This window comes from Poromitra crassiceps (genome assembly GCF_964638095.1).
Source record: "Poromitra crassiceps genome assembly, chromosome: 14".
Lineage (NCBI taxonomy): Eukaryota > Metazoa > Chordata > Actinopteri > Beryciformes > Melamphaidae > Poromitra > Poromitra crassiceps.
Window position 1 is genome coordinate 19,700,250 of NC_139633.1, and position 14,199 is coordinate 19,714,448.

Consider the following 14,199-nt stretch of genomic DNA (forward strand, 5'->3'; position numbering starts at 1 on the left):
TGCCTGCTAACTTCCTGTGTATGAAGCCTGTCTGAGAGTGAACACTGCCAGGCTGCTTCTCGCAGGCTCTTGCCAAAGCCTCATACCTGTTCCACACATTCATTGCATGTCCCCAAGTGCGTCTTCAGGTGTGTTTGTTTCTAGACACTAATTTCTAGATACTAATCGAGATGATTATGAATACTATTTTCTGATACAGTGGGCCTTTGAAATGATATGAATTAAAATGAGTCAATTCTACAAGTATTAATTGTGGAAATTACAATTGGGATAATTTCACAGAATCAATTGTGCAGCCCTATACAATATAGACACACGTACGGTACTAGACACAAATATCATCCTAAGATGCAGACTGATACCCTTATTCTATGCTACTCATATATGGTCGTATCATTCTGTTAGACTCTGAATTGGGCCTCCATAGGCATGCTCACCTTATGGCACAAGGTCAGGAATATTAACATCATATCCTGTGCATTGATAAATGCTAAGAAATCTATTAGCTTAACCTGTTATATTTGTTCCAGAAACCCCCTGAAATATGAAAAAGATACATCAGAACTGATGATTCTGCAGTATATGAAACTGAATTTTCTTTCCAATGTGCCCCCCTCATATTTTAACAGCAGCATTGAGCTGTAGCTGGCTGCCCATCGCCCTGGCATACATCTTAGTGTCAATTATTGACAAGTGACTAATTAGCTGTGCACTTGTAAGACTTTCCTTTAGCTGCAGCGGGAGAGGTATTAAGTATGCATGATCAATATCCTGTCTAATGCCCGGCTATCATCTGTTGCTATCTGTTCCAACTCTGAGATTGGTCACTCTATCACACACTGATTAAGACTTTTATCCAAATTACTAATAGCCCTTTACACATTCTATGGTGAACATCATCATGAACTAATTATGGGATATTTCGAGAAATGAAGATTAACTGTTAAATTATGTATCGAATCAATTTCCAGTACTTACCAAGCATTAATTTCTAAATGGAACCAAAGGAGAGTATCTGGAAGCACCCAACAATAGCAATGAATGTGGTCTACTGCTCCAGTGAACAGTTGGCTATTACTAATTAGGTAAACAACGGTATTCCGAATCTTTCCACTTTTCATCAATATCTTCATATATTACAAGGAAGCACAGGGCAATGACAATCCTAAGGCATGTAGTCAAATCCCTTGGTTGTAATCTGATTACTCACTATGCCTATTCAAATATCTTGAAATCTTTACCTTGACAATTCAATCTAGTGCAATCGGACCCAACTCCTGGCTGCAGTAGAGAAATCAAATAATATACTATTTCAAATGTGGAAAAACATAAGAAAATAAACCTTTCATCTAATTTACAAGGCTCTGACCACCCTTTTCTTCTTTCTTTCTTTTTAGATTTGTGGGTGTCTAACTTTTCAACAGCAACTAAAACATCATAATAGCATCACAAAGATAGTACAATCCGCTGTACAGTATCATATTATCAAATCTACTGAATTGATATTAGACCACAGAGATGATACTTTTTGTGGTCTAACTTATACAGATACTGTAAATTGAGCATTGTTGATATAGATTTATGTCGTGTCACAACATGCTCAGAACCAACATTCAGGTTTTACATTTCTTGCAGAGTTTTGTGTGTCTGCTTTCCCAGAACCCTGAACTGGTGTTAGTTCTAGCCGGAGAGCGACTAGGCTGGCCGGAGTCTGAAACATTAACGTGGAGCATTACGACTCTAATCAACGACTCAACCCTCCACTGCTCCCATCCCGCCTCACCCTCACTACCCCCGCAGGCTAAATAAGAAAAGACAGCGATCGGAGGCATAAGTGTCATGTTGTCTCATCTCCCACCACATCATGTGCCAGCTCTGTTTACGCCAGCAAAACAGCCCGGCCTTTAACGCAGATTAATTATGAAGTGCCTACAACACTCTTAATTAGCCCATCCACGCAGTCTGAATAATGCAGGCTTCTGTTCTGCTTACAACCATGTTTGTGCGCAATGCATGCAATAGTTAACATAACTGCTTAACACAGCCTTGGGCTCCCTTGGGCTGGTGTGTATTTCAGGCTTCGGGCTTTCAGACTCATTAGAGGTGTATCTGCATGTGATGTGTGTGTACACGAGTGTGTGCGCAGCCATCTACTATGGCAGGTGGCGCATGCTAAATGCAGCCATTGAGGAGAGAGCCATGTGGCAGTGGACGCGTTTACCCCCTGGCACTTGTCTCTGGCTCATCAGGCGTGAGAGGGCAGAGGGTCTGGGATGCATTATGCTAGTGAGAGTGGAGGCTGGTGCAGTGAGGCAGGAGACGCATACAAATAGATGCACATGGCAGATGCACAGAAACGTGAGCGTGCACGCACAGACACACATACGCACACACAAACAACACCGCTGGGTTAGACGCTAACCTAACACCGCTGGGTTAGACGCTAACCTAACACCGCTGGGTTAGACGCTAACCTAACACCGCTGGGTTAGACGCTAACCTAACACCACTGGGTTAGACGCTAAACTAACACGGCTGGGTTAGACGCTAACCTAACACCGCTGGGTTAGACGCTAACCTAACACCGCTGGGTTAGACGCTAACCTAACACTGCTGGGTTAGACGTTAACCTAACACCGCTGGGTTAGACGCTAACCTAACACCGCTGGGTTAGACGCTAACCTAACACCGGGGACACCTCGCCATTCCGAAGTGTCGGCATTCCGATCATTGACTTCTATGCTTTCGGAGAGGCGGCCCTTTTTTATCTCCAAAAAATGTTTCGCCGAGAGGTTAGGTTAGGCTTAGGCGTGGGGGGTGGGAGAGGTTAGGTTTAGGGTTAGGGTCTGGGGGAGGGTTCTTTCGCAATGGCGAGGTTAGGGTTAGAATTTTGTCGGAATGCCGGTATTTCGGAGTGCCGACATTTCGGAATGCCGAGGTGTCCCCCCTAACACCGCTGGGTTAGACGCTAACCTAACACCACTGGGTTAGACGCTAACCTAACACCGCTGGGTTAGACGCTAACCTAACACCGCTGGGTTAGACGCTAACCTAACACCGCGGGGTTAACAGCCAAGACAGAGTGAAGATGATTGTGGAGGACGATTAAAGAAGTAGGATCAGGGTCCTCTCCTTTCTCAGGCTAAAGTTTGGCTGCATGACGAGACAGATACATTGTGCTCTCTTGTTTATCATGTTGACTGAAGGCTTGCACAAGTCCCTTAGCTGGGCCAATTCCGCTTGTCCTTATCAACAACAATGACTGAGAGCAAATTGCTGTTTCAAATGAGAAATGGAGGTCCCCAGTGATTGGAATGCTATCAGCATATCAAACCCCAGACAACCAGGGGTGGGGGAGAGTGATGACCCTCTAGTCATTTTAAACTGTGAGAATGCATATCCAAAATACAGAAGGTTTGGCTGCTAAGTTAATGTCGATGAGAGGGAGAGAGAGAGACAAGAGACAGTGAAGAGTAGTCTCGCAGTAGGCAGCCGTAGATAGATATCTACATGGTGCACAACTCGTGAAAAGTGGTTAAGGACCGCCCCCAAACAGTGGGGACACACCAGAAGCGTTGCGGAGGCAGTTCCATTTCGGCATGCTTGTTAACAGGGGAGACCGATCACACCGGCCGCAGTGCGTCGCATCCGTCTCACGTTCTGGAGCCTGAGTTTCCGTGTCTTTTGACGGCAACAAGGCATGAAGTCAGTACAAGTTACTTGTGACCGGCGCAGAGCAAAACAGAGCACTTCTGGTGTGTATGGCGAGGCTCCTGCTCGAGGCTTCCATGATGTGCTGCGATGGAGACGTTTCCCATGTGTCCCAGCCAGGCGTAAGTCCAAAACAAAATGCGTGACAGACATATGAATTGACCAACCATGGATGGCGTGACGCAATTCGTGGGGCGGTACATTTTGAACAATGCACCAATGCATGCAGAGCTGGAATTCCATAAAAGCCCATCCAATCAGATTTTACCAGGAGTTCATACGGGAAAACCCGGAAATGCTAACTTGTGATTCAAACCCTGCTGTCACTGGAAGCGTGCTGACGTAAATTTGACGCAAAGCCATCATGTTTGATAAGTGTGGGCTTTATCAAACCCTCAAAACACATAAGTGTTAGTCGCACTAGTCTCGCAGTAGCCAGCCGTAGATACGATACATCTACATCTGGAACACCACTCTGAAGAGTGGTTAACGCCCGCCCCCAAGACAAAAAAAAGAGGCGTGACAGACACATGAATTGACCAACCACCGACCAATTTCACCGCACGATTCCTGTCGGCGGAAACCGGAAATTTGACTTGTGATTCAGACCCTCCGTCTCTGGAAGCGTGCGGACATAAGACGTCGGGTCTGACCACGGGAGACTATATTCTAGCACCAGCTCAACACCATATGGACTTCGGCTTTGCCCAAGCAAAAAGTTGCCCAGACATAATAACACCACCATGATACACACAGAGGTCTGTTCACTTCCCATCACACAAATGTTTACACGATGAAAGAGGTGAGTTTACTCGAAATGGGAGAGGTGCAATTATATCATTATATAGAGAGTGCAGGCTTCCTTTAATGTTGCGTGCTTTTACATAGGCTGGCTCCATTATTCATGGATGGACCTATTTGTGTCTGTGTGATTTCAGGTGCTGTTATCCGGCACGCTAAAACCTTCATACTGCTGGAGCAAGATTGCCACTTTTATGGGAACACCTTGTGCTGAAATAAATCCTCACCTACTGATATGTGCCGCGGGGTCAAAGGGCACAATGAATGTAAAGGGAGCTTTCAATGAGGCCGGCAATCTAGTCTGGCTTACATACTGCGTCACACCAGTCACTATGGGACATCGTATTTTAGCCTGATGCCGCTATAGACCCTTCTCACGGGGGCCATTTTGTGTCGAAAAGGCAGGATAAACACAGGTGCAAGCAATACACTAATGAAGGTTTCCAATTTCCAATCATGGAAGATGGAAACCCTCATTAGTGTTTTGCTTGCACCTGTGTTTATCCTGCCTTTTCGACACAAAATGGCCCTCGTGAAAAGGGTCTATTGTTCTCCGAATTTCCACTTGGTTTGATGGCGAGGTTTATCTTAAAGTCTGATCAACACCACAAATTGCTATGTGAAATTGACATCAAATATTGTCATGCCAGTCTTGAGATGAAGCATTTGCTGGCGGTGGATTTGAAGGATTACATTTAATTTTTGGTTATTTTCTATCGCAGCGTGTGTGTCTCACTCTGTTTTCCAACAGTCTGAGTAAATAAAGCAATGAAAAGAGAGTGGACTGGCACAATCCTATGGGTGTCTTGTGAGAGCATTTGCAGAAAATATTGAGTTTTTATTCCCAAATCACACAATTTTATATAACAAAATGAGTGTGGTTTTGATTGTCTTACGGGACTCTGGACTATTTCTGTCACTCTTGGGCATCAAAAGTGAAGTCAACATTCTGAAAATAGGATTGGTCAAATTGTATACAGTGACATTTATTCAGATGGACAAATCTAAAAACATTCCAATTCCCACAATGGGAAATAGTCTGGAATTGTTTGTTTTTATTTTTAGTTTAGAGAAGGATGTTTAGGTGGTGTTTTACAATGAAGACTCACACTGGGGTGATTTTCAGATATTGGCGCGATAAGATTACAAAGTCAATGCAAACACGCAAGTAAATGAGATTTCGCCCCGGCGGCACGAATAAGGCGAGAGACGCACATTTTTGCAATATGAATGACGTGACTTTTGACTCATCAGAGTGTTCCTTTCACCTTGGTGTGAACATACAGTTAGCTACATCCACACTTAGCTACATAAGGTGCCTCTAATAATTAATAATAATAATGCATAATTACCAAATGAATAAAATCCTTGTCCTGTACTTCAAGGACCTATAACTATTCACTGTAGTAATCCTAGTCAAAGCATGCAAGGTGGCTTTTATGCAATGAAAAAAAAACGTATAAAACACATTCAACAGATGAAATACTCCTTTTTATTATTTTATTTAACCAAGGACTTTCATCAATTAAAGTCAACAGTTACAGTATCACCCATACACAGCACGAGATAAAAGACTTGAAAAAGAAAGCTCTAAATTATTATTCCCATCATCTATCGATCTAAGGTGTTTGTGAGAGGGAAGAACAAAGGCTTTTAGAAACATTATTATGGGCCAGACGATGAGCATAGAATTTATTTGCAAAAGAGAAATAAAAGTAACTAAGCTGATGGTAGCCTATAATACTGCACCACAAATATCAATGGTTCAACTCATCTTCCAAGGAGTTGTGTAGGACTATAAGTAGAGGTATGTTGCGTTGCTCTTTGGCTCAGTTCAGTCAGGTCTAAGGAAATACCAGAGAATAACCTGATAATTTCTTTATCACAATATCATCTCAAAATAACCAATGTGGGCTTGATTTGCAGTACTGTATTCTCTCCCCAGAGGGCTTTCATCCCTGGCTGATTCCGCTGAGGTGTGCTCCATCAGTAGCTAACGAATTGTGCTCTCCATGGTGCTGAAACTGATTTTTGCCACTACTAATTAGCCAGTTGCCCGTCTGCTCAGGACCCCTGCCGGGTATCTGTGCCAAATATGAATGCTGTCAGGCCCATGGTGTCTGAGGAGGATGAAACCCAGACACAGAGATACATGTAGGTTTGCTCATTTATGTGTAAGACATTGGTTTTCTGATACATTGGCCTCAAATCATTTTTACCAGGCAGTCAATGTTGGCCACCACCACCAGATGATAGTAAGGATATGATTTTAGTCGACAAAACCCAGACTTCCAGTCTGCTCTTCTTAACCCATCTAGAGATCTAGAGTATCTTAATTAATTAGCATGGGTTTTAATTAAAATTTAGCTTTAGTGTCACATGAGGGTCTAAATGCTGTTTGAGACACTTTTGCCTCATGCAAGGAAGACATTTCGGGGGGGGGGGGGTCTTTAATTTAGGCAAATTGTCAAATTTGAAGATTATCAGAACAAAATGTTCACTATTGGCAACTTCGATCCAGAAATATATTGGCCTTCGGACCTGACTTTTCTTTAGTTATGCATGTTTGTAGTTCGAGAATTCAGAATGTGTAGAGACGGTTTCGACTAGACAGCGTACTTCCTGTTGCAGTGTTTGCTAGTACATTAACTAACAGGACATAATCTAGGTTCCAAACTGTTCCCTAGCAACACAATTCTGTGAAAACTGTCTATACAGTACACTGATCTAGGCTATTATACATCACAAGCTCAAATCATAATCAGCATCAATAACAGAGGTGTACAGCTTCCCACCATTAAAAAGCTGCATGGGTATAATTCATGAAATATACAGTAGTGGCATATTTACAGTAATCTCTGTAGAGATTTTCAACATAAAATATGTATCTCATAAAATAGACTGATGACTTGCTTAGGCATACTTCCTCTTTGGAAACTTGCTGTTCAAGGCAACTTCTGTTGCCAAATCTTTCTCATTGCTATTCTGATCAAGGGTGCATGAGGCAACTCTTGTCAAAAACATCCCAACACATTTGCACGCACACACACACACACACACACACACGCACGCACGCACGCGCACGCACACACACTCAAATCTAAAGCTTATTTCCTCAGTAACTGTAATCTTACACGGACTATAATTTTGAAAGTCAAAGGCCATAACAATGTGCTTCTGTCAGTGTTCAATTTCCTTCTACAAAGCATTTTGCTTAGCTTTTTCATTCTACTGAGATTTTAATTTATAAGTCTGAATACACACAAGTGGCAGTGGGAGTCTGTTCTGTTCCTCTGCACAGGGTTTGAATAGAGCTTCAAACCAAAGTTAAATTAGACTTTAAATTGCTTTTCTTTTGCCTTTTCCGAGAATGAAATGAAAGTCTACTATACGCCTCTGTGTCATGAACCTAGAGGGGGTGGGACATTTTGCTGAAGAAGATGATCAAATGAAGTAGCTATAAAACACTCAGTCATTTGCACTTTTCTATGTAGTATGCATTGTAGTACAGTAGCTTGTTTTGGTGATATATTGGGTTTTGCTAGTACATCCTAACCCTCCTTGTAGCCTAACAAGGGTCCACATCCCTGCCCCACGTTTCACCCTATACTGGTACCAGGCTCTGTGTCCTGCCGCCCCACATTCATCACATTTTTACTCTTTTTTTTCTGTATTTATTTTTCAGATTTGTTTGTTTTCTTTTATAAGTTCTATTTATCCTGTAAAGCAGTTTGTAACACTGATGATTATTATATAATTAATAATACTATGAGAACTGTAATTATGAATACAATAGTATTGCAATTTATTGATCCAACTAAACATAGACTCAATTGATAATGCTGATTCAGTTGTCTACCAGAGGAAATAAACTGTTGAAATTCATCCTGTTAGATATAAGTACCTCACAAACAAACAAAATGTATATCTGAGGAAGCATTTTGTGCAATCATCACACCCTGCACCTGAAATTCCAAACATGTTCTGATATCGCGTTCAAGTCTGAAAATTCCACATTTAAATGAGCGGTTCATTAGAATGCATACAAATAATGAGAGGTCTGTGCGGTATAATAAGCCAACAGTTAAATGCTAATTCCTGAAAATAATTACGGCCATAAATAGCAGAGATACATCTCATCTTGGCAATTACACTGCGCCAAAATGCACAGGGAAAAATATGTGGATCAAAAAATGGTATTTGAGAGCAGCGACGACTGAAAAAGCATCGGATAATGATCATGGCATTCTAATTAGGAAAGGTTTGAGCTAGACTTAACGGCGTTGAGAACAATACAGCAAGAGAGAGAAAGAATCAACGTTGAAGGGTGAGATTACAAAGCATTGGAGAAGGTTCAATATTCCCATGGGACTGTCTTCTTCTTTCCTGGTTGTCGTCCAAAGTCCTGATGGCAGCGACACAGAAGGTGACACACTCCACACATTTAGGCACACGTGTGCTGGAGACAGAACGAGCGAGACATCATGTAACATCAACTCACTCACGTTATGTAATCTCCCTCGTCTCTTTCGGTTTCTCACATGCACACGCGTGCCCATACGCACACGCCTTGTACACGCCCAAGCACACACGCCTGCTGTGGTTCCATCACTGTCCAGATGCCCCCTTCAGGCTCAGGGGGAGGCGGGCACGCTGGCCGTGTAGCGCGCGTGTGTGTGACGGGGCGGTCCTGGAACAAACACCTTATTTCTACAATCACAACCTCGGCAGTGTGCGAGTGTGAGGAAACGTACAAGAAAAAAAGACAGGAAGTCTGTAACTTCGGCACGAACAGGCCTGGAGGAATTCAGGAAAAACAAACAAGTTTTTTCTCTCTTTCTCGACATTCATCTCCACAATTAATTGGAGTACAGTGGCGGAAGCCTTTTCTCCAACGCCGTCCCCTGTGGCTTTTCCCCCCTCCGTAACAACGTAGCATTGTCTCTTTAGCCATTAGCCTCGCATCAACTATGCAAAGCAGGCCAGTCATTACAGAAGAGCCGGGATGCAAATAAGAGCCGAAAATAGAATCCTGTTGGGGGGGAAAAGCCAAACAAAACGGCTTGCCATGTATATCACACATCAAGCTGTGTCTGGTCCTGGTCTCCCTGGATGCAGCCTGTGTACCCTCTGGATGCTCTGGGCACGGCTGGGCTAAGTGGTGGCATCCCAGGGTACTGGAGGAGACTGCTGGAGCCCACACACACACACACACACACACACACACGCCTTGAGATACTGCCTCTCTCTTCTCCCTCTGTGTCTCTCTCTCTCCTCTCCATCCCACCCAGCACTCAGCTGCCTTCATCCAAATGACTCATGAGGAAATCCTCCACAAGAGGAAAAGCTGCCAGCTCCTATGACGGGCAACAACAAAAAATCATCTCCAAAGCGGGCATCAAAGGAAAAGACAGAGAATGCAGAACGCTCTCCCAACAAGATGGAAAGAAAAGTCAGAAATCGTCGTCGCTCCTCCCCGGTCGACATCTTCCGCCTTTGTTTTTTGTCTCTCAACTTATTTAGTTTCGCAGTTGTTTTAGAGAATTAGCATCTGCTACTGCGCCTTTGTAGAGGGATTTATGTGCCCCCCCCCCCCCCCCTACACATTTAAACCAGCCGTCCCTCCCCTCCCACGCCTCCTTATCCCCCCCATCAGTCTGCCAGACAAGTTTTCCCACCCAGTCACAGTGCCCAGCCAGCAAGCCCTTTTGTGAGTGTGCTTGTTTAGTATGGGTCTGGACTGTGAGTGTGTGCTGCACGTCGTGCCAGCTTGGATAGGAGGAGAGCGACGGAGAAGAAGAAGAAAAAAAAATCTCCTCTTTGTAAGTTATGGGAACACAGATAGACGCAGGCGCTCATAAATTATACGCTTCATTTGCATATTCCTGGCATAAGACGTTATGCAAATATAAGACAATTTGCATAATGGATTCCTCTTGTTGCCTCTAATGCCCAGTTGCTCCTTTTGATCTAATAATGTAAAAACAAAAGGTGTGAAAGTGGAAAGAATAGTATGTTATTATAGGTGTATGTTATTATAGGTATATATATATATATATATATATATATATATATATATTATATATATATATATATATATATATGTATATATGTGTGTGTGTGTGTGTGCGTGTGTAATAGTATGTTTGAGCCCTATGAAGCACTTTAGCATTTCTTCCCTGTAACACAAGTCTGAGGAAGACTGTTTCACCATAACAGAGACAAAAGGGGGGGGGTGCATTCACATCATCTCCAATTAAACAGTCGATCAGTTGACTACCATAAAATGCATAGATATGTGACATAAGAGAGAAAAATGGAATTTAGAAGAAATTATATAGCGACAGCATGAAGTGCGGCGTATTAGCCTACGTGCAGCCGTGTGTACAATATATTTCTCTCTTAACGACTCTATTCGACCTATTAGAGCGAGCAGCAGCATTGCTAATTAACAGCAGTGGGCATACCCTCTTACAGTGGGAGGCGTTTTTTTTTATTAAATAATTAAAACCGTTTCTGTCTCTCGCTTTTAACCTCATCAGCTCCGTACCGAACGAACAAGCAGAAGAGAGAGAAAAAAAGCAGCTAGGGAAGAGAAAAGATGATGTGGCTAAGATAATTACTTCATCAAATATGACAGATACAGCTAATTCAAGGCAATAAGCACCAAGGGTTCCATAAAACGCTAATGACAAGAGAAGAGAAGAGATAATTACCGCAAGTACATACGGCGCTCTATCAAAAAATGTCCGAAGACACGGGCATGTGTTTACAACTCGTTCGTTAACGCCTCTGATCCACGTAGCATGAAAAGTCTAAACAAAACAGATGGTCACAAACGCAGCTGAAAAGAACGGGACAGCGGATAGTCGTCTGTGTTGATGCGTTTAGTTTAGACACAGAGTGAGAGAGGGAGAGGGAGAGAAGGAGAGTCTGGAGAGAGGAAGAGAGAGTAAAAAGGGAGGAGAAGTGTAGATGGGGAAAACGCATGGGAGGTGGTGCCAGGAGGACTTATTTATAAGATAATGCCAGTGCAACATCCTGCGGTGGGATCAGGCAGCAAAGCGTCAGCTACGATCAGCTCCAGTCGAATAGGCAGCTTGGGATCCTTCACAGTGTACAGTGTGGGTAGAGGGGTCTGTAGCATCACACCATAGCTACTAGGCTACTGCGGGGGGCTAGGCTCTCTCTCGTCCCCCCAACCAGCTCCAAATGTGGTGAGCTAGGGCAGAGGCAGAGACACGCTCAGTGCCAGGCAGCGAGGTTAGGTGGCAGGGGCGCAACGCGGCTAGCCAGCTTACGGGACGGCGCGTTAAGAGAAATTAATCGGCTTATAGAATCAATTAACCCCTACGTTAATTAATGTCAAGTCCATAGAACAAAAGAGGGTGTTGGAAGGCGGAGGGGGGGGGTGGGGGGTGGGATTGGGCATGTGGAAGGAAAGCTGAGGAGGGGAGGAGGGTGGGTAAGAGAGGGACTGAGAGAGAAAGGGGATGGGCAAATAAGGGAAACAAGGAGCGAATGCGGTTGATGGCAGGGAGAAGTTGGCACAGTGCCATCCATTCAGTGGTAGCACCAAGGCGGACTTATGTTCGCTCTCGGGGGGTAGATGGTTAGATGGTTAGATGTAGCCGGGGAGACAGAAGGGTCCCGCCGTCGTTCTGGTAGTGCTGAGTCGTCGGTGAAGTTTTCTTGGGGGGGAGGGTGGTGGGACATTTCTTAGGATTATCAGAAGTTGAGAGTGAAGATTGGGGGTGTCGAAAGCCCAACATTCATTTTTAACTCAACATCACCACCACCACCACCACCACCATGGAACCATGGAGGACAGGCAAAACATCTGCTGACTGAGAAGATGAAGGAGACTTCCAACTTCAGACTTCAAGAACACCTGGAGGAATTTTGGGACCCCTGCAACTCAGATGGACTGGCTGATTTTGCATGACTGACGCCATATTGAGGGAGGGGTAAGGATGGTTATCCGCTGTGAAACGAAGCAAAACTGTTTACCATACAAGATGCAAGATGGCCGCACAGTCATGGCTGCCACGGAGAAAGCGCAAGATGGGGAAATGGAGGCAGTGCCATACAGGACTGATGGAGGCGGTGGAAATCTTCAAAGAAAAGCAAGAGAAACTCGGGGCTGTTGTGTTGTTCTACAGATAACTGGGGGTGGGTGGCGGACTGGCGGTGGCACAAAAGGAAGCTCCTCCCACTCGCTCCTTCTCCCTCTCTCTCGGTGTAACCATCTGAGGCACCGCTCTCTGTGCCAGGCAGCCAGCCAGCCATCTAGGCAGGAGACGCCATGCCAACTCACTGGTTGGCAGCCAGGGGCATACCCGTGGACCATATGGGCGATGAAAGATGCTATCCCAGCACCGGGGTTGGCATTTTTGGACTTGGGGTGAAAGTCGCCGTTTTGGAGCACGGCCAAGGAGCAACGCTTCGGGTGCTTGTGCGTTTCAAGTGCTGTGCCAGCGGGAATGTGATGGCATCTGGCACGAAAACATGGCGATCGACGAGGGAGGTGGTTCACTACGATTGAGCCAAATCAACGCGATCGGATACTCTTCACGGGTCGGCTGGCATAAATGTTAAAAAAAAGAGAGAAAAGAACAAAGACAATATGCGCTTTGAAATGACTAATTAGAACAAAGTTTGCCTCGTTAATTAGCGCGACAGACTCGTTAATTAGTGCGACAGACTCGCTCAAAGGAAAGAGACAAATTACCAAGCAAAGAACGCATAAGGAGGGAAAAAAGAAACAACAAAACACGAAACAAAACAAGACAAAAGCGCCGAGCTGTTCAATTGGAAGGGGAGGGTGTGAAGCGGGTGCCTCTTTTTGTGCCAACTCCCTTCCCCCTCTACCCCACCATTTTGTGAACTGCCATCTCTCATTGCACTGGCTGGCAGCCACATTGGTGAGCAATGTCGACCATAGAGACACTGCTGCCACAGACGCTGCCAATCTGCCAATGGCCGGCCTGCCTGCAGGAGGAGGAGGAGGAGGAGAGACAGAATGGACCTGAGGGACTGTGCCTGAAGCTCAAGAGCAGCTGTTTACAATGTCACAGACACCAGAGAGACAGAGGGGGAAATGCAAACATGACGATGCATACTAATGAACTGCCAAAACTAATTAGAATCAGCGGACAGACAGGAATTCATTAACTTTTTTCCCCGGCATTTGAACTTTTGTTCATCAAAATGAATCACGCGCGCCCTGGTTTCCTCCAGCTTTTCGTGTGTGAGACAGGAGCAACTTCCAACCAAAAAGGAAAAAGTCAGAAACAGATCGTGAAATTCGACTTGAGCAGCGAGTCAAGCTAGAGAGACGCACACAGGCACTGGGTGTGATTTATGGAGCTCCACGGCGATCACCAAGGAGATGGATTGCTATAGGATCTATACAGTATCAAGCAGCATCAGAGCCAGGAGGGGGATGATGGCACAGCCACAACAGGAACTCAGGGGTACAGCAGGCACAGGGACACTGGGGAGGAGGTGCCGGCCTGCCAGCAACCAAAGTGGGGGTAGTGAGGCCGTGGGAATCCTTTCCACCCCCCCCCCCCCCCCCACACCCCCATGACTTTCTTTTTTTTTTCCCTCGTCTTGCCAACCAACCAAAAAAAAGAACAAACTCCACCCTTTCAGCACCCCCCCCCCCCCCCCCCCTCCCCCCGC